We start from the raw sequence: 22,540 nt of genomic DNA, 5'->3' as shown, positions 1-22,540 counted from the left end.
CCATGATAGATACTTATATCAGTATATAATACATCAGTGACACCGAGGACAGGACTGTCCATGCCATGATAGATACTTATATCAGTATATAATACATCAGTGACACCGACGACAGGACTTTCCATGCCATGATAGATACTGATATCAGTATATAATATATCAGTGTCACTGACGACTGGACTGTCCATGCCATGATAGATACTTATATCAGTATATAATACATCAGAGACACTGAGGACAGGACTGTACATGCCATGATAGATAATAAGATCTTCATTGGTTTATTACTTTTACACCATAACACCTTTATTATCTTTACTTAACTACAAATAACGACACGGACACCAATGCTTGGCTAAAAAAGGTCCCAGGTGTTTATTTAGAATTAGAATTAATCAACCTAACTAGGGTGGCAATGAGATGCTGCAAGCCCAGTTCCAGCTTTCACCTCACTTATATTACTCACTTCCCCCATCTAGATGCACTAATGATGTGAGCGTCTCACTTCCCTCCTGGGCCAATCCGAAGCACTTACACACAGACAGCGCCCGGGTCCCCCCGCACAGAGAATGACAAATTTGCCAGTTGCATCGAGGGCAAGTTCCCCCACAAAGTTATCTTGCACTGTCTAAAGCCCCTGAGCTGCAGCGTACTCCCGCCAAATCTAGGCCCTAAAAGAGACTGGCCCACCACCCAAACAAACTAGCCCAAAAAAGAAAGCAACTCCTAGAGAATTTAAATGCACACCATCATGCCAGAATAACCGCTCAAGATCACCCACCAAAAAGCCATGACTAACAACCAAGCCACCAATGGATTCGACATGCTTAGCCACCGCAACATTCGCCTTCTTCTGCACCCTGTCTAATGCACCATACTTGCGCTCTCCTCTCCAAGTGAAACGAGGCATCATCTCAGACCATACAATCTTAACAGATGGCCATAGTAAACGAACCTCCTCACAAACCCCGTTCTAGAGAACAATCAATTCAACACCCTTCATTTTACCTAAATCATTCCCTCCAATGTGCAAAACCATAAATTCGGGCACTCCCCATTTAGCCACAGAAGAAACAATCAATGCCAACACAGACTCGACACGTAAACCTCTCACTCCAATCCAACGCATCTTACGGCCACCAAGTGACAAACTAGCACGCTGAGTCAACACACGCTTTTCTGCCCAAAAAATATGAGTGGCCCACAAGCCTCACCTGTCCATCTTCTGCTGCCATTACTGGGAAAACGAAGAAACCCTGACCATGAGAACCACACCAACCTGAGTCAAAACAACACAACTTATGAAAACACATAGCAACTAAATAGCAGGGATGCATAACAGGAGAAACAGGAACCCGAGTGATGAAGAAAAACTAAAAAACCTAACCGTGAACCAAAGTGGGCCAGATCATGGCTCCCGGGAGGAAAAAATTTAAAAATCCCTTGACACCCCCAATTGTTGAATGCTAGCCTTTCAACAATTGGCGGGTACATGTCGCTTTCGGGTTGACACCAGGAGCGCAGCTACAACTTATCGCAACGCACATATTTCTTATACGCAGTTGACTTCCATCGCCCTACCATATGAATGGTCGCAGGAGATGCCCTTGCCATAGCCGCGCTATTAGCAGCCCCAATACGGAATGAATGTCTACCATAGTCTTTAGGATTTACACCTAACTCCACTAAACCCTGTTTAAAGACAGCAGCAAACTGAAATTTAGTGAGGGCAGGGCCGCAACTAGGGGGGGGGCTAGAGGTGCACGTGCACAGGGTGCCGGAATGCAGGGGGTGAAAAAAAGCATACTCACGTGGCTTGGGGGCTGCAGATTCAGAAAATGGCCATCCAAAAATGGTCGCCACCAAGGAAGAGACAGATGCTAGAGGTCCTTACTCTTCCTCTAGTGTCTGTTTCCTCCTTGGCGGCGGCCATTTTTGGATGGCCATTTTCAGCAGAGTCCATGCTGGACCTCTAGTGTCTGTTAGGCCAGCACAAGTGTCGGGAGAAGATGCTGAAAGCTGCATCTTCTCCCGTGAAACCCCCTGGCAATGAGCATAAACCCCATGGCAACAAGCATGTAACCCCTGGCAATGAGCATGTAACCCCTGGCAATGAGCATGTAACCCCTGGCAACGAGCATAAACCCCATGGCAATGAGCATGTAACCCCATGGCAATGAGCATGTAACCCCTGGCAACGAGCATAAAGCCCATGGCAACGAGCATGAAACCCCCTGGCAACGAGCATGGAACCAATGGGCAACGAGTATAAAACCCCTGACAACGAGCAGGTAATTTTAAAGTAATTAGAAGCCTTACTGTGGGGCACAAAATGGTGCCGGGCAAATATGCAAGTGGCACTTTGGTAATAGGCATTACAGTGTATGGCATGTGTAATGGGCATTATGGTATGTGGAATAATGTAAGTCGCTATACCAAGGACGTTTGACTAGTGTACTGCCTGATGGAGGAGCAAGGACAAAATCCATGTACAGGAAGGGAGGGTGCGCAAAATTGCTGTCTTGCAACGGGTGACAGATATACTAGTTTCGGCCCTGGTGAGGGGCTTAAGATCTGCATGCAGTAAACATGGTGACCCCCCAGCTGGGCGCAAAGCCATGTAATTAGAAGCTACAGTAAGTGTACAGGACAAATAGTCAAATCCTGATGTTGAGCTAGCGTAACCCATTTACCTCTACCCATTTGGTCTGTTTTAGAGAATCGGAGTTTATAAAGGACAGCCGAATCTCTAAAAACAATGTCCTTATACAAAAGCCCAGAGGAAGTGGATGCTTCATTTACCGCCACCAATTCACTAACCCTAAATGCCCCAAAAAATGCTACAGAAAAACTAAGACGAAAAAGAGAAGCCTCAAAACTGTCAGAAGCCACTTTCCCCATAACGGCTAACAGAGCCGACAAAAGCTGCACGTCAACAGGCCAATGGGAGTTGGTGCGAGCGGGGGACCCCTTTGTCCACCCTTTAAGAGCCTTCACAAGTGTAAAAGACTTGGTGGGATCATGCAAACCTTTCAATTTACAAAAGAAGGAAACACCCGCCAGCGCAGACCCCATGAAGGCCCTGGATTTACTCTGCTGGTATTTTTCCCAAACAAAGGAGGAAAGCAACTCCTTCACAGACTTATCTTCCATATTCGGGAGCGCACAATGAGCGCACCAGTCCCACCAGGTGGCAGAGCGGAAGGAGCCAGCAATTGCAGCGCCAAATTTTCTAAGCCGGCCTGATGATCTGCCACACAAACGAGGGGCACAACAAACCAACTTCAGAAGCCGACGGTACAAGCGATTGAAAACGAGCAAATTGAAAATGAGAGAGAGCATCCGCAATCGCGTTAACAACCCCTGGTACATGTCTAGCCCTAAATCTGATATTCCCCTTGATAGATTGAAAACAATCTACTGTAATAAATCATCAGCCCAAGTTCATTAGTGTATGTCAGACCCCTGCATTACTGAGACTCAGGAAACAGAATCACCACCACACTTGGCTTCAAGATTCTCTCTGGCTATATTTACATATAGACAATAATATAAAGCACAACACATACAATTGCAACATATGATTACATCTCAACACAGCAGTCTTTGTTAGCATTCTATCTGTACATGTAGGAATATTAGGGGGGGTAAGGATACACAGTCTCATAACACTATCTCCATGTTTATACATTCAAGGTTCTTCAGCTCATAGCTCAGCAGAAATCATTCTTTGTTATATTACACATTTAAAGCTATGAATATTTAAAGGCACACATCATCTTGTGACAAGATAGAGTCTTAATGTGGATAGCTTAATAACAGATTTATCATTTTCCCATCTTTTATTCATAACTTTACACTATACTATCTACCTAAGAGGAACACGATCTTGCTATACTAAGTATAGGTACATTTATGCACAAGTCCTGTCTACAGGAACCAATACATAGGATCATAGGATTACGCATTGTTCCATTCCCCATAAAGCAAGTCCACTGTCCTTAGTCTCTAATTGTCTTTCATCTTGTCCATCTTGTCATGAATAATGAGGGAAATGATGATAGTCCACATTTTCCACATTGTCCACGTGCTTGTTTGTCATCCTCAATGAGGCTGGTTCCACCAATGGTACAACTTGGAATGTTGCCTTAGGCACAGATGTTATCATAGACTTGAGTCATCATCAAGGCCTTTAGAGTATTTTCCTTGGAGAAACAACAGTCAAGTGTAAGTAACTTCTTAATTAGAAAAATAGTCAATTTTATAGTAATCTAAATGAATACACAAAAAGCTAAGGCCCTCATTCAGAGCCACTCGCTAGCGGCAGTACGCTCGTTCCGAGCGATGTTCGCACATCTGCGCATGCGTACGGTTTTTAGTACGCATGCGCGAACCAGTCAGTGCGGCCGAAAATCGTTGGTACGCAATATAGCGAGGGCCTGCTATTTTGAGTGACAGAATGAGGCGTATGTGGGTGGTAACAGGGGAAGGTGCTTGAAAATGGGGAGTGGAGATCCGAACGCAGGCGTGCTTAAAGGTCAAAACGGGCGTTTTAAGGGAGTGCATAATTAATACAGCAGCGTCATTGACCACGTCACTTGTTTTTTTTTAACTCAGAACTGCTCGCAAAATAGCGGTTGAAAACACCAACCACAAGAATAGCGAGCAGTTCATACGCTGTACGATGTACTCGATTAATCTAATAAATAGCGGACATGACGTACGGTGCGTGCGGCCAGGGGGCGTTTTTATCAAATAAACGAGCGTATGTTTTGCTCGCTCGTTCAGACTTAGAGGTGGGAACAAACTGCAATTTGCGAACGGATCATTTGAATAGCCACCCCTTGTTTTTGAACGAACGACCACAAATAGCGAACGGCTCTGAATCCGGCCCTAAACCTTTATCAATAATTGAAAGAATTCCTTATAGCCATCTACTAAATTCATTAAACCATTTAGTTGAGTTTAATTAGGAAAACCATTCATTACCATCAAGATCATACTCTGGATCACCATGTGTTTTCCTAAACTGGTCTTTCAGTTCCTTGATTTTCTTCATGTGTCCATATATCAGGTCAGAAAAGTTATCAGCTATATACAATACAGCAGGTTAGTCTCTCTATAAGACACATATCTTATAAAGTAACTGTAAGGTCCTCAAGGATCAGTCTAAACTGTCCAATAACCTTTACTTTAAATTGCAGTTCATTAGTGATCATCTTAAGTACATCAAATATTTCATCTGTAACATTATCAAATAATTTGGCTAAAGCTTCTATATTGTGATCATACTATACACTGAGTCTATATATTATTACTGCTTCATCTCTTCATATAAAACTATACAGTATATACAATTCCTCAGCTTAATACTTAAAACTCAAAGTTTTAAGGCTAAAATTAAACTTATAACAAAGCAAAGTAAAATAGACATTTCCACAGGCCTTTGTCAGGTTTGGGGCCCAGGAACATGTGTCTAATCACAATGTCAAATTACTCCAACTCCCCTTGGAAGAAGACTTTGCAATTGGAGACATATATTCAGGTGTCCTTATCATGAAGTTTCATTGAAATAAATATACTCATCAGTATTTGGAATAAACTTTCAAATCTGGGCATAATAGCTTTCCTGGTATATTTCCAAATGATCATCCAATCTCCTGGTTGTAAACAGTGAGTACCTGTATCAAGATAAAGGACTGGAATAGAAGAAAACACCAAACTATGTATTTTATTTAATTGTTTCTGTAAGATTGATACATAGCACACCATATCTGCAGTTGACCTTAATCATGATTTTCTTAACACACTGGAGAAAATAATTTTCTTAATTATCTTAATTACCTTGGCCATTATCTTTGCATCTGCCCCCCAACATGCCTACCCTCCGGGCTAGTGACTGATGAGGCTCGTACAAGAGGACATTACATTCGGAACATTTGGGCAGTGGTATAAAATCAATTAGTATTCTTTGTAAGGAACACCGAGTCTAGGGAGAACTTTTCAAAGGAGTTGGGACAGTCTTACCCAGATTGTCCAATGCACATATTAGACACCTTGTTATACAGGCCTGTGCTGTCTGTGCAAAACCAGGAGCTATCCAATTATAGTTGGTGATAGCCACCATTGTATCCTTCCCCAAGTGCACCTCACCGTGTATTTTCTGGGCCATAACTAGGTAAAGTGTTTTTGGTAAACCTAAACATTGACCTTCCCCCCATTCACCATTTATCTTTAGCTCCTAGCTTTGCTTTTCTCAGCCTCCGGAGCTTGTACTTGGAGCTTTGTGAGGGTACTTAAGTCAATCTTGGGGGCGGGATCTACCACATAAGGGGGTTACCTTTGGGAGCAGTGACTTATGGCAGCAGCACGTGCGGCCTGGTCTACCAGTCTATTGTCTTCAGCTTCGGGTGTAGTCTCTCAAGTGTACCTACATTATTATCACTACGGAATGCAGTAGACAGTGCTCTGACATAGCTAACATATCTTGTGTATAGAACTCCATCTTCAAAAGAAACATTTGAAAAGTTAAATAAGGACAATGATTCCTGCTTCATTAGTTCAATACAATCATGATCAGGAAAATAAAAAGTTTGTATATTTTCAGTGTCCTCCTTGACACTGTCACTATTTACTTGTATATTATCACTATATGTCATCCTTGACACTGTCACTATTTACTTGTATATTATCACTATATGTCCTCCTTGACGCTGTCACTAATTACTTGTATATTATCACTATATGTCCTCCTTGACGCTGTCACTAATTACTTGTATATTATCACTATATGTCCTCCTTGACGCTGTCACTATTTACTTGTGTATTATCACTATGTGTCCTCCTTGATGCTGTCACTAATTACTTGTATATTATCACTATATGTCCTCCTTGACACTGTCACTATTTACTTGTATATTATCACTATGTGTCCTCCTTGACGCTGTAACTAATTACTTGTATATTATCACTATATGTCCTCCTTGACGCTGTCACTAATTACTTGTATATTATCACTATATGTCCTCCTTGACGCTGTCACTATTTACTTGTATATTATCACTATATGTCCTCCTTGACACTGTCACTATTTACTTGTATATTATCACTATATGTCATCCTTGACACTGTCACTATTTACTTGTATATTATCACTATATGTCCTCCTTGACGCTGTCACTAATTACTTGTATATTATCACTATATGTCCTCCTTGACGCTGTCACTAATTACTTGTATATTATCACTATATGTCCTCCTTGATGCTGTCACTATTTACTTGTGTATTATCACTATGTGTCCTCCTTGATGCTGTCACTAATTACTTGTATATTATCACTATATGTCCTCCTTGACACTGTCACTATTTACTTGTATATTATCACTATGTGTCCTCCTTGACGCTGTAACTAATTACTTGTATATTATCACTATATGTCCTCCTTGACGCTGTCACTAATTACTTGTATATTATCACTATATGTCCTCCTTGACGCTGTCACTATTTACTTGTATATTATCACTATATGTCCTCCTTGACGCTGTCACTATTTACTTGTGTATTATCACTATATGTCCTCCTTGACGCTGTCACTATTTACTTGTATATTATCACTATATGTCCTCCTTGACGCTGTCACTATTTACTTGTATATTATCACTATGTGTCCTCCTTGACGCTGTCACTATTTACTTGTATATTATCACTATATGTCCTCCTTGACGCTGTCACTATTTACTTGTATATTATCACTATATGTCCTCCTTGACGCTGTCACTATTTACTTGTATATTATCACTATATGTCCTCCTTGACGCTGTCACTAATTACTTGTATATTATCACTATATGTCCTCCTTGACACTGTCACTATTTACTTGTATATTATCACTATATGTCCTCCTTGACGCTGTCACTATTTACTTGTATATTATCACTATATGTCCTCCTTGACACTGTCACTATTTACTTGTATATTATCACTATATGTCCTCCTTGACGCTGTCACTATTTACTTGTATATTATCACTATATTTCCTCCTTGACGCTGTCACTAATTACTTGTATATTATCACTATGTGTCCTCCTTGACACTGTCACTATTTACTTGTATATTATCACTATATGTCCTCCTTGACACTGTCACTAATTACTTGTATATTATCACTATATGTCCTCCTTGACGCTGTCACTAATTACTTGTATATTATCACTATATGTCCTCCTTGACACTGTCACTATTTACTTGTGTATTATCACTATGTGTCCTCCTTGACGCTGTCACTAATTACTTGTATATTATCACTATATGTCCTCCTTGACGCTGTCACTATTTACTTGTATATTATCCTCCTTGACGCTGTCACTAATTACTTGTATATTATCACTATATGTCCTCCTTGACGCTGTCACTATTTACTTGTATATTATCCTCCTTGACGCTGTCACTAATTACTTGTATATTATCACTATATGTCCTCCTTGACGCTGTCACTAATTACTTGTATATTATCACTATATGTCCTCCTTGACGCTGTCACTATTTACTTGTATATTATCACTATATGTCCTCCTTGACGCTGTCACTATTTACTTGTGTATTATCACTATATGTCCTCCTTGACGCTGTCACTATTTACTTGTATATTATCACTATATGTCCTCCTTGACGCTGTCACTATTTACTTGTATATTATCACTATGTGTCCTCCTTGACGCTGTCACTATTTACTTGTATATTATCACTATATGTCCTCCTTGACGCTGTCACTATTTACTTGTATATTATCACTATATGTCCTCCTTGACGCTGTCACTATTTACTTGTATATTATCACTATGTGTCCTCCTTGACGCTGTCACTATTTACTTGTATATTATCACTATATGTCCTCCTTGACGCTGTCACTAATTACTTGTATATTATCACTATATGTCCTCCTTGACACTGTCACTATTTACTTGTATATTATCACTATATGTCCTCCTTGACGCTGTCACTATTTACTTGTGTATTATCACTATGTGTCCTCCTTGACGCTGTCACTAATTACTTGTATATTATCACTATATGTCCTCCTTGACGCTGTCACTATTTACTTGTATATTATCCTCCTTGACGCTGTCACTAATTACTTGTATATTATCACTATATGTCCTCCTTGACGCTGTCACTATTTACTTGTATATTATCCTCCTTGACGCTGTCACTAATTACTTGTATATTATCACTATATGTCCTCCTTGACGCTGTCACTAATTACTTGTATATTATCACTATATGTCCTCCTTGACGCTGTCACTATTTACTTGTATATTATCACTATATGTCCTCCTTGACGCTGTCACTATTTACTTGTGTATTATCACTATATGTCCTCCTTGACGCTGTCACTATTTACTTGTATATTATCACTATATGTCCTCCTTGACGCTGTCACTATTTACTTGTATATTATCACTATGTGTCCTCCTTGACGCTGTCACTATTTACTTGTATATTATCACTATATGTCCTCCTTGACGCTGTCACTATTTACTTGTATATTATCACTATATGTCCTCCTTGACGCTGTCACTATTTACTTGTATATTATCACTATGTGTCCTCCTTGACGCTGTCACTATTTACTTGTATATTATCACTATATGTCCTCCTTGACGCTGTCACTATTTACTTGTGTATTATCACTATATGTCCTCCTTGACGCTGTCACTATTTACTTGTATATTATCACTATATGTCCTCCTTGACGCTGTCACTATTTACTTGTATATTATCACTATGTGTCCTCCTTGACGCTGTCACTATTTACTTGTATATTATCACTATATGTCCTCCTTGACGCTGTCACTATTTACTTGTATATTATCACTATATGTCCTCCTTGACTCTGTCACTATTTACTTGTATATTATCACTATGTGTCCTCCTTGACGCTGTCACTATTTACTTGTATATTATCACTATATGTCCTCCTTGACGCTGTCACTAATTACTTGTATATTATCACTATATGTCCTCCTTGACACTGTCACTATTTACTAGTATATTATCACTATATGTCCTCCTTGACGCTGTCACTATTTACTTGTATATTATCACTATGTGTCCTCCTTGACGCTGTCACTATTTACTTGTATATTATCACTATATTTCCTCCTTGACGCTGTCACTATTTACTTGTATATTATCACTATATTTCCTCCTTGACGCTGTCACTATTTACTTGTATATTATCACTATATTTCCTCCTTGACGCTGTCACTAATTACTTGTATATTATCACTATGTGTCCTCCTTGTCGCTGTCACTATTTACTTGTATATTATCACTATATGTCCTCCTTGACGCTGTCACTATTTACTTGTATATTATCACTATATGTCCTCCTTGACACTGTCACTATTTACTTGTATATTATCACTATATGTCCTCCTTGACGCTGTCACTATTTACTTGTATATTATCACTATATGTCCTCCTTGTCACTGTCACTATTTACTTGTATATTATCACTATATTTCCTCCTTGACGCTGTCACTATTTACTTGTATATTATCACTATATTTCCTCCTTGACGCTGTCACTAATTACTTGTATATTATCACTATGTGTCCTCCTTGTCGCTGTCACTATTTACTTGTATATTATCACTATATGTCCTCCTTGACGCTGTCACTAATTACTTGTATATTATCACTATATGTCCTCCTTGACGCTGTCACTATTTACTTGTATATTATCATTATACTCTCCCATCTTTTGAAACCTGCAAAAGAATGATGACGCAGGGTTTCAACATTGTACCTTTAAGAGTGACATTACTTGTACAACAAAGCTACTTTGTATTTCGTAAGCTGAACAACAGATAAATGCTGTCTTTAAGCTTTAGATTTTATAGCTTCATGTGATACTATAAGAGGTAAGTGGTGTCCTAACACTATGTCAGAACATAACAGTGTCTAGGTGACAAGAGTTTCCATGTGATTGTTCAATGACCCCCTGGAAGCATGTGAGTTAGACTCATGACTAAACAGTATAAACGGCTTACTATAATCAGGTAAAAACAATGCTGATGCATTAATAATAACTTGTTCTACAACATAATAAATTTAAATGTATTCATATGTTAACGTAAGGGGATTTTGTTGTATCAGTTCCTTGTTTGCTTTATACACAAGTTACAATTTATTTACATAAATGATTCATTCCCTACAATATGTAAATAAGCTCAAAAATGCTTTAAGCTGTTTGGACATCTGCTTTCTGAATTACACTGATATACGATGTCCTAAAAAATCAACTTTTTGTCTGTAAGGATTACAATGTATCTTTGAATACTTTTGAATTTTGTTTTGCTTGTGCAGAATACTCAGAAATACTATTATTTCATGCAAATAATTTAGCTCTGAATTAACACTAAATCGTCCACATATCGCATAACGATTATGATTGCACTGGCAAACAGCCAATCCCTTCAACATTAAGACTTGCAGCACACCCTTGTGGAAGTTTAGACTAAACACACTGCTTCTTTTATTAGGGACTAAGGCCCTCATTCAGAGCCGTACGCTCTGAGCAGAGCGCACGCTCTGAATGAGTGCCGGGCTCCATTTTCATGAAGCGTCCTCCTGGACGCTCGTATAGCTGTGGGTCACCACCCACAGGCTATACGAGCGTGCATTGTGATAGTCGCGATGGTCGAGACCATCGCGACCATCGAATTTGCGAGCCGGAGCCTGCGGTTGAGGTTTTCAACCGCAAGCTCCGGAGTGATTTTTGCTCTATCAGAGCCAAAATCACTCCCACTGACATCACTAGTGATGTCAGTGGGCCGGCTTTTGACGGGAGGCGTTCCCGTGGGAACGCCCCCGTCAGGGAGGCACGCCCCTGGCACGCCCACCAAAGGGGGCGTGCTGTCAATCAACATTGACAGCACGCCCCCTTTGATCGGACACAACGAGCGAAGGACTTTCCTTCGCTCGTCGCGTCTGGCGCATGCACACGACGGAGCTCCCTCCGTCGTGCGCAAGCTCAGTCCATAACATCGACCCACTTGCGAGCAGACAGCCGCTCGCGAGTGGGTCTGAATCAGGCCCTAAAGGCAGTAAAACACTATGGGCTCTATTTATTAAAATTATTTTTACTAAAATAAAGTGAAAAAGGGTGTTTTTCACACCCTTTTTACATTATTTTAGTTTCACCTGTAGTTATTACAGGGCAATTGGAGTAGAATTAGTAAAATTCTACTCCAACCCCCAGTATCACTTATTTTTAGTAAAGCAGATCGCATTTCCCATAATTGTAATGGGAAATGTGATCCGACCTAAGTTACTAAAAATAAATTGTAAAAAAATACCGGGGGAAGCCCTGTGATAATAACGCCACCTGGAGGTGGCGTTATCCAGGGTCTCCCCTGGTTACCGGGCACCCACTCTGCTCTAACGGGGAGAGCAGAGGCGGGAGCCGGTACCAGTAATCAGCTATGTGGTCTAAGCAGACCGCAAGCTGATTACTGTACAAAAAAGAAAAAAAAAATTAAACATTTTTTTTTCCTTACCTGAATCCAGGGACCGGTGATCGGGCCTCCGGTGATGGCTCCTCTCCGGTCAGCTGGTCTCCCATAGTACACTGGGGCCCGGTCATCAGGTGATCGGGCCCCAATGCAGTATGGGAGATCACCTGATTGGGAAGCCCGGAGAAGATCACTAGAGGCCAGGAGGATGCAGGTAAGTGTAATGAAGGGGGGGTGGTCGCGGATGGGGGGAGGGGGGGTCGCGGGGGTTCATGATTGCGGGGGGCGGGGCTTAGCGCTGGGGGCGGGGCTTAGCGTCGGTGGGGGGGGTAGTAGCGGTGGTCGGTCGGCGCATGCGCGTGCTCTTAGTCGTGGTATTTTTTCCGAAAATACCGCAACTAGAGTGCGGATGGGATCCGCAGGGACAGAGCTTTATCACAAGCTCTGTCCCTGCAAGGGATTTATAGTAAATCCCTGTGATATTGCCAGAATTCGCAATGCGAATTCACTCGGTAATATCACACTACAATCCGCATTCAATATGCGGATTGTAGTAAATAGAGCCCTATGAGGTGGGTGGTATGCCATTCACAATGTGTGCAGATTAGATACCATTAGAGTATTAAACCTGTAACCTTCTATTAATCTCTCTTAAATTTTTAATTATCTTAAAGGATGGCGATCCATCTGCATTTGGGGTGTTCCATTTAATAAGGAACAAAGGCAAGTTGCAACTGGAACGGCATTTCCTAAATACCCTACTTTCATGTAACCTTCTACCTATTTCGTTACTTTATCTGATCTTAGAGGATATTGTTTAACTGGCCACACATGTTAGCTTTAAGTTTGATTTAAACGGGCAGTAGCCTTATATCTATCTTACCCTATGCCCGTACATATCAGGAACTTTAGCAAACATCTCATTTTAGTAAAGACTTTCAATGTTGATAACATTAATGAGATCTCTTGATGCGTGTTACTTGTAACAAAGGCTATTCTTCTAAGAAGTCTTGGTTTGGAAGCTAAAATCACTTCCCCATCTTTGTATGTTATTGTGGCATTTAATGCTGACAATAGATCTGGCTGTAATAGATTAGGGCAGGCAGTCATCTGAGACTATTACACCATTATTTACAATAATCTGCAATGGATTTGTCTTTTGTAAATACTGTATTTGACCATCCAGGCCTGTGGCCAGGACTACAGAGGAGGTCAAATGTTCTGGTGAGATTATTTTGAACTGAGTAACATTTTTAGCAGCCCCAGATAGATACAATATATTGCAGGACTCTATTAGGGGAATTCAATATGGAGCGAAAACTCAGTTTTTGCGTTAATTTCGCACCTATGACGTCATTATCGCAGGTTTTAGTTTTACATTGTATTCAATTTCAAAGACTTTTCGCAGGTTCGAAAAGTCTTTGATAAAAAATGGGGATAACTTTTCACCATTGAATAGGTGTCGAAAAAAAGTGCAGAATTGGGGTTTAGGGGTGCAGGCTATGTTTTTTAAGGGAATGACATTTTAAAAATAACTGTGTCAAAAAAAGTTTAGAAAAAAAATAGGGACACCCCAAAAAATTAATTTAAAAATTGGGGTGAAAAAAAAAATGGGAAAAAATTGTTTAAACCTAGGGAAATAGGTTCAGGGGTATTCTGCAAGTATGCGGCAGGTGTATTCTAGAATCGATTATTAGCGGCAGGTGTTTTCTAGAATAGATTATTAGCGGCAGGTGTTTTCTAGAATAGATTATTAGCGGCAGGTGTATTCTAGAATAGATTATTAGCGGCAGGTGTATTCTAGAATAGATTATTAGCGGCAGGTGTATTCTAGAATAGATTATTAGCAGCAGGTTTATTCTAGAATAGATTATTAGCGGCCGGTGTATTCTAGAATAGAATTATAGCGGCAGGTGTATTCTATAATAGATTAATAGCGGCAGGTGTATTCTAGAATAGATTATTAGTGGCAGGTGTATTCTAGAATAGATTATTAGCGGCAGGTGTATTCTAGAATAGATTATTGGTGGCAGGTGTATTCTAGAATAGGTTATTAGCGGCAGGTGTATTCTAGAATAGATTATTAGCGGCAGGTGTATTCTAGAATAGATTATTAGTGGCAGGTGTTTTCTAGAATAGATTATTAGCGGCAGGTGTATTCTAGAATAGATTATTAGCGGCAGGTGTATTCTAGAATAGATTAATAGCGGCAGGTGTATTCTAGAATAGATTATTAGCGGCAGGTGTATTCTAGAATAGATTATTAGTGGCAGGTGTATTCTAGAATAGGTTATTTGCGGCAGGTGTATTCTAGAATAGATTATTAGCGGCAGGTGTATTCTAGAATAGATTATTAGCGGCAGGTGTATTCTAGAATAGATTATTAGCGGCAGGTGTATTCTAGAATAGATTATTAGCGGCAGGTGTATTCTAGAATAGAATTATAGCGGCAGGTGTATTCTAGAATAGATTATTAGCGGCAGGTGTATTCTAGAATAGATTAATAGCGGCAGGTGTATTCTAGAATAGATTATTAGCGGCAGGTGTATTCTAGAATAGATTATTAGCGGCAGGTGTATTCTAGAATAGATTATTAGCGGCAGGTGTATTCTAGAATAGATTATTAGCGGCAGGTGTATTCTAGAATAGATTATTAGCGGCAGGTGTATTCTAGAATAGATTATTAGTGGCAGGTGTATTCTAGAATAGGTTATTTGCGGCAGGTGTATTCTAGAATAGATTATTAGCGGCAGGTGTATTCTAGAATAGATTATTAGCGGCAGGTGTATTCTAGAATAGATTATTAGCGGCAGGTGTATTCTAGAATAGATTATTAGCGGCAGGTGATTTCCAGAATAGATTATTAGCGGCAGGTGTTTTCTAGAATAGATTATTAGCGGCAGGTGTATTCTAGAATAGATTATTAGCGGCATGTGTATTCTAGAATAGATTATTAGCGGCAGGTGTATTCTAGAATAAATTATTAGCTGCAGGTGCACAATTGCAGAATTTTAAAAAAATTACTTTAGAGACATAAATATATGCTAGTAGCTATTTTCATGTACCCCAAATTTGATGGGACCACTTAAAAAAATGAAAAAAATAACCTAAGTGCTCTTCTGCATCACTTCTTCAATGTCGGGACTTTCATTTGCAGGCTAAAACAGGTGTACCCATAGTGATCCCCCATGTTTTTACAGCTTTAGGGGGATCCTACAATTTTTTCCAGGAAAATGTCGTAGTTTATCGCAAATCCCACTTCACCAGGTCCCGTTTTCGTAGGATTTATATTGAATACGGGGATAAAGCAGGCGCGCGCCCGATACTTTATCCCAGAAAAATCTCCGATGTGGAGCGAAAAGTCCAGCACGGACTTTTCGCTCCCATATTGAATACCCCTCTATGACTTGTCACATTGAGAGGTAGATGACTCTGAGGGCTACAGTATCTTCCTATGATTGGTTGGCTAAGCGTGTTCTACTCTAATACTCATACACATAGGTTTACTTAGGTGAGGACAATCCTTATGTTATTAATGTTACCTTCTCAATAATTGTTACATTTCAACACTTGTTGTAAACACTTCAATGTTACAATCCAATTTGTTAACTGTGGGTAACATATATGTAACTAACAATAACCTTATAAATCCTTGTACAGAATTAAGGAAAAGGAGGACAGCATTACTTACACTGTCCCCGTAATACCATAACCATACAACACTCATACATATTTATGTAGTATCACTAAAGCAAATGTCAATAGCAAAAATAAAAACATTTTTTGCAATAAAACAGAGGCTCATATTAAAATAAAAACATTTGTGATTTGCTGGCCTGTGGAATGAGAAAACTCAGCATACACGGAGATCTGTCACTGAGCTTTTTGTGAACAATGATGTCATACTTTCAAATCTTTGAATATCTCATTAACATCACATTTAAATGTCATTGAATATATACCTTCATTTATGTATCTTTTACGTTAACTACTTCTTAAGCTCATTAATTCTCAATTATGGAGTTTAACATTTCGGCAAATCATCAGACAAGGTCCTTTGCATGGCAAGCTCTGCGCACTCTTCTGTCTTAAAGGGAGATTGTCAGATGTCAGATACACAATAAGCAAAAACTTCAGCATCTGATTCAATATCAATTTCTTTTAAAACTCAAATATTACATTGTATGGGCGTCCCCAAACACGTAGGATTAAACTGAAATATTTTAACACATTTCTGAAACCTACCTTTCGCAGTTATTACATGCACTTATCTTTACATACATAATTTACCACTCTTCACAGTTTCATTGAGGATGTTCACATTTCTATGTATTTTTCTTCTAATCTTTGGTATCTTTCCTGGTATCAGTATATGATACCTTCAGTTTAAAAACTCTGGGCGGGATGTACTAAAGGGAAAATGCGGTAAAACCCCCGTTTTCGGGTTTTTACCGCATTTCCAGATGTACTAAGGCCCGCCCTCCCTTTTTTCGGCTCGGAGGGTAACGCCAGAAAAACCTGACGTTACCCTATAGAAGCCTATGGGCTTCTTACCGCACCTTGCTCCCGCCGGGTTATCGCTGCCTCGCCGCCCTGCCGTCGCCCAGCGCTAGCCCCCACTCACCTACTGTCCAGCGTCGCAAGCCCGCGCTCCTCCTGGGTCCTCCGTCTCCTCCTCCTAATCTTCCGAGTGGAGGGAGGAGGAGGAGGAGCCCGGGGCTTCCTGCACATGTGACCAGCAGGAAGCTCCCGGGGCTCTGAGGGACCGGGGTCCCACGGAGACCCCGTCACCCGGCTTCGGGTACTTCGCAAAGGGCATCTCTTATCGCAAGAGCTGTCCTTTGCGATACTAATCGCATATGTAAGTACATCCCGCCCTCTACATTTTACAGCACCACAATTCCAAATCATCACATGCTGTACAGTCTATATTGGGCATACAGTAGCTACTTATTTTTAGCAATATTCTTTACTGAACAATTTAGACCTACTGTCCTTACAGATGTTATTTCAAAAAAATCCTTAAAGAACAGACAAATAATTTCTTACTCCCTTTTTTTGTGAATCTTTCTTTAACACGATATGGTTACCACTTGTATCCAATTTAAAAGTTTGCTTTCAAGTTTGTTACTCTTTATGCAGAAGCCATGTAATTTACATATCTGTTGTAATTTTAATCAGATCAAGTGTGCCATTTCCATTCCTTCTGTTGCCCCAGGACCTAACACTGTACGTATACTATCCATGGGGGTCTGACAGTTGGACAGTAAACATCTTACAGTCTGCATTACTCATATCTGTGGGTTTCACCAAACCCTATTTTTCGGGTTTCACCAAACTCCCCTCTATATGGGTTTACTAACCCTGCTCTGTGGGTTTTACTAAAACCCTGTCCCTTCTGTTACTAAAGTGGATCTCCTTAGTAGTTCTGGGCACACTATGGCCCTCATTCAGAGCCGTACGCTCTGAGCAGAGCGCACACTCTGAATGAGGGCCGGCCTCCATGAAAATGGAGCGTCCTTCTGGACGCTCGTATAGCTGTGGGTCACCACCCTCAGGCTATACGAGCGTGCATTTTGATGGCCGCGATGGTCGAGACCATCGCGACCATCAAAATTGTGAGCCGGAGCCTGCGGTTGAGGTTCTCAACCGCAAGCTCCGGAGTGATTTTGGCTCTATCAGAGCCAAAATCACTCCCACTGACATCACTAGTGATGTCAGTGGGCCGGCTTTTGACGGGAGGCATTGCCGTGGGAACGCCCCCGTCAGGGAGGCACGCCCCCGGCACGCCTACCAAAGGGGGCGTGCTGTCAATCACAATTGACAGCACGCCCCCTTTGATCGGACACAACGAGCGAAGGACTTTCCTTCGCTCGTCGCGTCTGGCGCATGCGCACGACGGAGCTCCCTCCGTCGTGCGCATGCTCAGTCCAGAACATCGACCCACTTGCGAGCGGACAGCCACTCGCGAGTGGGTCTGAATCAGGCCCTATGACCGTACCTTTCGGATATAGATTGATTGGCAAAGTTGTTATAAACAAATCCCATTACTATAGTCTGAAGATAAATTCCATCAATATGGCACCCTACCAACAAGCACAATGTAATTATATGTCTATTCACTTTGGAAGTAGGAAGATCATAAGATGTATCAAGGGACAATAGTTATGCTAATCAGGGAAACCAATTATCAGACTGTTAAACACAATAACACATTTACATTTCTCATATGTAAATCTATAAGGCTTATAATCTGTATACATTTTTAAAGAGTCATTGGACATGTCATTCCATAAAACAAAACCCAAAACTTAAAACAAAAAATAAAACAAAAACAAAACAAGAGTCTGAGATACAGATTTCCGTACCTGAATCTTTAAGCAGACATAGAAGTTCACGAGACAGAGGAGTGCCGGACTTGAGCGAAATACCACTCACCCCAGGATTAATATCAGAATCCACTGCCCTGGTCACTCCTAACGTGTCTGCCCTCAGATCAGTGCAGCAAATCTCGGTGGGACGCTCCAAGTGATAGATCGCAAACAATTTATTGTAATAAATCACCAGCCCAAGTTTATTATTGTATGTCAGACCCCAGCATGACCGAGATCTCAGGAAACAGAATCACCACCACCACACTTGGCTTCAAGATTCTCTCTGGCTATATTTACATGTAGACAATAATATAAAGCACAACGTTCATACAATTGCAAAATATGATTACATCTCAACACAGCAGTCTTTGTTAGCATTCTATCTGTACATGTAACAATATTAGGGGGGTAATGATACACAGTCTCATAACGCTATCTGCATGTTTATACATTCATGGTTCTTCGGCTCATAGCTCAACAGAAATCATTCTTTGTAATATTACACATTTAAAGCTGTGAATATTTAAAGGCACACATCATCTTGTGACAAGATGGAGTCTTAATTTGGATAGCTTAATAACAGATTTATCACCCTCTAAGCAGCGCAAAATTAAATGACGGAGTAAACGTAACACAAACGGTGAAGACGAGCATTGGGTGTTGATGGCGTGAACCACACCCAGATTGTCACACCAAAAAATTACATGGCGGTTACTCAATCGCACGGACCAGAGTTCCACTGCTGTGACAATCAGGAACAGCTCCAACAACAACAAATTTACTCGTCAAACCCTCCTCGCACCACTCTAGGGGCCACAGAGCAGCCCACCATTCCCCATTGAAAAAGGCCCCAAAACCTGACTATTTAGCCGCATCAGTAAAAAGTTGTAACAGACTGTTACTGGAGGTGAGGGCCATATACGCTCGCCATTGACATGTACCAAAAACCTAGCCCAAACACGAAGATCATCTTTTATCTCCATTGACAAATGTTCATGATGATGCGGTGTGATCGATCCGGCTGTGGCCTTCTCCAATTTTCTGCAAAATACTCTACCCATGGGAACTATCCAGCAAGCAAAGTTAAAGGAACCTAGTAACAACTGAATCCTACTTAACCCAACCGAGTTCACCGCTAAGCAGCCTGCAATTCGTGCCAGCAACTTCTCTACTTTGTCTCGCGGCAACCTACAACAACCCGCAACCGTATCTATCTCAATTCCTAAATAAGATAGGCAAGAAACAGGACCCTCCATCTTCTCATGAGCAACGGGAACTCCTAAACCTGAAATAGGGCCTGAGCAGAAAAGATGAGGCCAGAACAGATGTCACTCTCCCCCGGACCTATAAAGAGAAAATCTTTAAAATAGTGAGCCACGCCCATTTGCCCTGTTCCGGCATGGACACACCATGCAAAAAGGAACTGAATTTCTCAAAATAGGCACCGGAAACTGTCCAACCCATGGGCAAACAGTTATCCACAAAATAACCTGAATCTAGTTGAAAACCCATAAACTTCATAGCCTCCGGGGGCATTGGCAATAAACAGAAGGCCGACTCTATGTCCAATTTTGCCATCAAAGTGCCATGTCCGAAACTACACACCAAACCCAAAAATCTCATCAAATAATTTATATACTACTCTACAGAAACTCTCAGGGATGGCTTCATTGACAGAACCGGCTGGCGGATACGACAGATGCTGTATTAACAAAATATTTCCTGGCACCTTCTTCGGAACAACCCCTACTGGGGATATACAGAGATCCTGCAAGGGAGGACGGGAAAACATTCAACCCAGAAACACCTCCGCTCTCACCTTATTTTTTAACGCCTCAGGAAAATCCCTGGCAGAGCACAAGTTACTGGATGCCCTAACTAGCAAAGGCCCGTCTATAGGCAATTGAAAAATAAATGAAAAACCGTTCAACAAGAACAAGGAATCTGACTTACGGGGATATACCCGCAGCCATCTGGTAAGAGAAGCCAAACAGACCAATGAACTAGCCTTAACTAGCTCCCTTGGAGCTGTCTCCCTGGTCTTGTGAAGCCCCTCCTGCCCCATGTCGACAGTCCTTGGTCGGATGCTCACCTTCACAGAGATGACAGGAGTGGCGAAAATGACAGCCCGACCCCTGCATACACCGGGAGTCATTGCAGGCAAAACATTTACCTTTCACCCCTTTTGTCGCCCCCCACCTACTGGCTGCAAAGCTCCTACATGACTGCACCAAATCTAAGGAGGATCGACGCTGTTGCGACACCTCCAACCAAACCTCCACGTCTTTTACACCAAATGGTATGATCACGATTGCCGTCATGTTTTCTCCTAAACTGTGAATCATATTCCCGCCATGCCAAATTTCGAGACTGAACGAACATGTCCAATACTAAAAATAAATATCTAATAATGTTCACATGTTGCTCCACATGAGTATCCACATAGCATGCCGCGAACATGCCCTTCATCCAGTTATTAAAACTGCAAAATGCGTCTTCCCCTTTTCTTCATCTCGTCAGTGAGGGAGTAAAAGTCAACAAATGTACCCCTACGAATCCTGCCTCGCACACTCTTGCGCAAACCGCGAAGTACCGCGGTATTTGCACAATGGACTGTGTCAGTACCGGCCTCCTGTTCCTGGAAGGGACTACAGACCCGCAAAGTAGCCCATCACCGGCACAATGCCAGAAGAAGCAGTGCTGGACCGGTGAGGAGGAGAAGGGTTGGCGGAGGGATGAGGAGACAGCAGAGGATCAGTGATTAGTGCAGTAGAGGGGCTGACTGTGGAGGACGTGGGGCTGGTGAGACTGTGGAGGACACGGGGCTGGTGACGGGGGGATCCGGAAACAGTGCCGCTGAAGACACCGTGAATGGGGTTGCCGGAGAAATGCTCGAGGGAGAGGGGGTCATGTCAACGGAGGCAGCGCTTGGAGTAGGAGCATCCGCTAAGGAGACACTGGATACAGTGGCTCCTGGGGGACAGAAAGGGGAGAGGACCTGGCTGGCCGGGGTCAACAATAAAAGGGTGGTTGAGGGAATGGGAGATAAAGGGCAGGCGGGAGACACTAACAAAGGGCAGGAAAACTCAGCCAGCTTGCTAGGTGGTGGAGCAGCTTGCCGCAGACAGGGCATGGTAAAGTAAGAAGGTGACCAGGGCAGTAGGGGGGAAAGAATAGCTAAAAAAGACGATGTGCAGATCAATACAAACAAAACTAAAATATCTAAAGTTACTGAGCTATTTGTGAAGATCCAGCAATAGACGCCAGATACTTAACAAACAGGCCACTATATACTAGCATTCAAACCCCTCCTTCCATCAATATCATTGGTTCATCACACCTGCTGACCACAGAAACTTACCCAGCAACAAGGCTGTCATAACCCCAACATTCAGCAATCTTATTTATCCTCAATTATATTCAGATTTCGTCTACACTTATATCAGTATATAATACATCAGTATATAATACATCAGTGACACTGAGGACAGGACTGTCCATGCCATGATAGATACTTATATCAGTATATAATACATCAGTGACAGTGAGGACAGGACTGTCCATGCCATGATAGATACTTATATCAGTATATAATACGTCAGTGACACTGAGGACAGGACTGTCCATGCCATGATAGATACTTATATC

At 41.4% G+C, this 22,540-nt stretch overlaps 1 protein-coding gene across 1 annotated transcript in view; it reads right to left on the bottom strand.

Annotated features, from left to right (window-relative positions):
- Nucleotides 1–3,510: 3,510 nt before the first annotated feature.
- LOC148474547 (beta-1,3-galactosyltransferase 5-like) overlaps nt 3,511–22,540 on the bottom strand; it is a 207,533-nt gene continuing 188,503 nt past the window's right edge. The window contains exons 4-6 of the transcript XR_015872872.1: nt 16,481–16,605; nt 4,990–5,699; nt 3,511–4,205 (exon numbers count right to left, since the gene is read on the bottom strand). The gene's annotated coding sequence lies outside the window, so the exon portion shown is untranslated. The remainder of the gene's footprint in view (nt 4,206–4,989; nt 5,700–16,480; nt 16,606–22,540) is intronic.

Source organism: Taudactylus pleione, unplaced genomic scaffold, assembly GCF_031769625.1.
Source record: "Taudactylus pleione unplaced genomic scaffold, aTauple2 ptg000833l, whole genome shotgun sequence".
Taxonomy (NCBI): Eukaryota; Metazoa; Chordata; class Amphibia; order Anura; family Myobatrachidae; genus Taudactylus; species Taudactylus pleione.
The sequence above is the reverse complement of the archived record's forward strand: the minus strand, read 5'-3'. Positions and strand labels throughout refer to the sequence as shown.